The sequence below is a fragment of the Hibiscus syriacus genome, unplaced genomic scaffold (assembly GCF_006381635.1).
Source record: "Hibiscus syriacus cultivar Baekdansim isolate YM2019G1 unplaced genomic scaffold, ASM638163v2 tig00110429_pilon, whole genome shotgun sequence".
Classification (NCBI taxonomy): Eukaryota; Viridiplantae; Streptophyta; class Magnoliopsida; order Malvales; family Malvaceae; genus Hibiscus; species Hibiscus syriacus.
In genome coordinates, this window is record NW_024062733.1 from 3,774,686 (window position 1) to 3,778,396 (window position 3,711).

Sequence of the window (3,711 nt, forward strand, 5' to 3'; positions counted from 1 at the left end):
AGTATAAGAATGGTAAAGAATAAGGTTTTGTGCAAGTAAAGTTGGCTATCGAAGTAATGAAAATGTGATAAGGAGTGATAGTTAAGGATAAATATATGTGATATAAAAGAGCATGGGAGTATGAAGAACATGATATGGTTTAGTTATGTATAATACAATGCAGATTATAAAAGGATAAATGGATAAAGACCAAGGAATGGATTAAGTGTTTTGCTAGAAATTAAATAATGTGAAGGATAAGAAGTATTTTAAATGTATCAAGTGAGGTAGATATTGTTTTTGTATTTAAGATGGAAAGAGTTAGCGTGTGCGAACAAGATTATGGGACGGAATGTATTGGAATTATAAGATTTCAAGATATGGTGGGTTATGATAACCAAATATGAAGTGGATATGGATACAATTGTATATATATATATATATATATATATATATATATATATATATATATATATATCTGATCATAGAAATATGAAATAGTGAAGGAAGAGAGGATTCATATGTTTGAGTAAAACTAAGGATTGATAAGAAGAGTTTAAGTATGAGTACATCAATGATCAGTTTATAAATAAAGGAAGTTATAATGTTAAGCTTGAACAATGGAAGTGACATGGTGTATGAGATTGAATGTTTATTTGATTAGTTGAGTAAACTATTGTTGAAATAATTCTGACTGCAAAGAATATATAGGAATGGTTCGATGAAAGTTTACGTTTTAGATTTGAAGAATCGATGTTGACTAACAGAGTTATAAGATAGTAGTGTATTAAAGTTAAAGGATTAGAAGATGATTTCAGGGTAAGCTAATTAAGTATGGTGTCGATTGAAATATGGTTATGTATTTTAATCATTGAAATGAAAGGCAATAAAGGAGACAAGGCATAATACTGTATATGAATGAGAGTATAGGTTCAATAAGTGAATTACATTGGGTTGATTTTAACTGAAATGATGTTTATGATTATTTTGATCAGGGCTTACGCCCTAGATTGAAAAGTTATTATTAATTAGCTGTAATGGCATGGATGTTAGAGTTATCAGATTTGAAGGAAACATAAAGTAAGTTAATCAAATGAGATACGAATCTGGATGTGGTTGTGTATTTTGATCATATAGATATGATATAGGCAATGAGATAAATATTTATGTGTTTTAAAGAAAGTTTTGAAGGAAGAAAATACAAGCAAGATACGATAAGAATGAGGTTCTGTATAAGTGAAGTTGATTAGTAAAGTTATAAAGATATAATAAAGATTGGTAATCAGAGATAAGTTTAAGTGATAGGAAAAGAGTATGTGAACATGAAAGAAAGATATGATTGGTGTATAAGAAGATTTTGATTTATTAAGAAAATGAAAGGATGAAGTTTAAAGAATTAGATGTGATAAAGATTATGTTGAGATATAGGTTATAAGTTTAACCAGAAGTAAGAAAGGTATGTCAGGTAATATGAGAAATTATTTAGTTATGCAAAGTGTATGTTTAATCAGCTATGATGAAGATTTAAGGTTATGTTTCTTGGTCAAGTGGATGTAGTCAGAGAAATGAAGAAAGATTTATATGTATTAAGGAAGTTTTGGAGTCAGTCAAGTAAGGATGAAATAAAAGTTTGTTGATTCTTGAAAGGCAATTGAAGATTGATAAGGAATTTGATTGATTTATGAGTTTGGGTAAGAATTAATGTTATTATCTATCTGATAAGTGACATGATAGGAGATATAAAGTAAAAAGGTAGTCGAATAGTTGAAAAGATAAGAACCAAGTTATTAATGATGATACAAAAGATTAAGTTCAAAAGCAGCATGAGAACGTTAGAAGATATGTTCTTCTCAGGATGTGCAGTGAAAATTCGGGGACAAATTTTCTTAAAAAGGAGGGAAGATTTGTAACATCCTCAATATCAGGCTACTGACCTAAAGGTGAATTTTGAAAGCATTGTGTTCAATTTCGAAATAAGTTAAAAGTTTAGAATTTTAATTGGAGAATTTTGAGGTTGGATTTAATAGTAAAGTTTGAAAGTAATAAGGGTATTATGGTCTTTTCTAAGAGAAGATTTTTTTATTTCTCTTTTAGGGGATATAAAAACGTGGGAAATGAGGGAAATGAGTTTCCAGAGTTTTCTTCTTCTCCTTTCTTCTTCACGCGTGGAAGCCAAGAGCAAATGTGAGAATTTTTATTAGTTAATTATTATTTGAATTCTAAGTTGGTTTTGATTCTTTGGAAAGTAAGAAAGCTTAAAGAAGTCTAAAGATAAGTGAAAACTCAAAGATGAAGAGGTTAGAAGAGATTAAAGAAATGAAGTAGAAAAGTGAAATCTTATATTAGAGTTCATAATAAGAATTGGAAGTGAGATTTGACTTGTCATCAAGTTAATTAAGGGATAGGAAGTGTTAGAATAGAAATTTGAACATCTTGCAAAACTAGTATAATTTTTGCAATTACATAAGAATGATTAGATTTGGAGTTTAAAGAAGTGATTATGGAGTAGAAATGAGTTTAAGTATGTGTATTAAAGTTAAGAATATTAAAGGGAGTGAAAGAGGAAGGTTTGAGCTGAAATAAGGTGATTTTCGAGCTCAAAATGGGATTTTTGGGCTAGGGGAATCGGTATCCATTCAAGGGGAATCAATCCCCCCTCAAACGAATATGAATTTCCAGAATGCTAGAGGGGAATCGATACCCCCAGGGGGGAACCGATTCCCCCATAAAAAAGAAAGAAAGAAGAGAGACTAAATTATCAATCCCTTAAATTGTTAGGCTATTAGAGGTTAATTTCAAGACTTAGGCATCTGAGAATCGTCTTGAAAATTTTGCTTATGTAGATATTGAGCCTAATCGAGTTCTGGAACCATTGAAAAGTAGGATCAATTGAGGGAAAGACAAAGAAATCTAGGTGAGTGCACATTCTCTAGTATATGAGGTTCAAGGGAAAATAAGACTTACGATAAGTCTATTTCCAATAGTGAAAAACATGAATTCATAGAAGTATGTATTTGTTCTGATTTATATGTGTGCATGAGTATATGTGTTATTGATATGAATATGGTAAGTAAAAGGGATTAATGGTGATGATAAGAATAATAATAAGGATAATGAAATGATAGATATATGTGAATATAGGTATTGAGGTGTTTTTGTATGTATTGTAAGATTATATGTTTATGTGATAACATGATGAGATGACAATGATTTACATATCATATGAACACATGAGAAATGTTATGAGCTATATGAAAGAGAAAGTATATGTGATACGTGAAGGTGAATCATATGTTTATATGAATATGAACTCACATGAGAATTGACATGAACTACGTGATTACATGTATATGTGAATGAAATCATGAGCTTATATGAATATATGATATGGTTACATGAATACGAAAAAGGATACAAAAGATAATGCCCATGTTATGTGTCATGAGAGCTAGGGGTATAGTTGGCATGCCAAGAGTCGAGGGTCTATGTGGTCCTTTGGGACATATATGTATTCTTTGGAACATGTGTGAAGTTTGGTGAGACACATACTTGATCCTTGGCATATGTATATGATTCTTAAGGAATGATATATGGTCCTTCGGGACATATATGTATTCTTTGGAGCATGTGTGAAGTCTGGTGAGACACATACTTGATCCCTAGTATATGTATATGATTCTTAAGGAATGATATGTGGTTCTTATGGACATTATTATATGGCACTATGGTGTA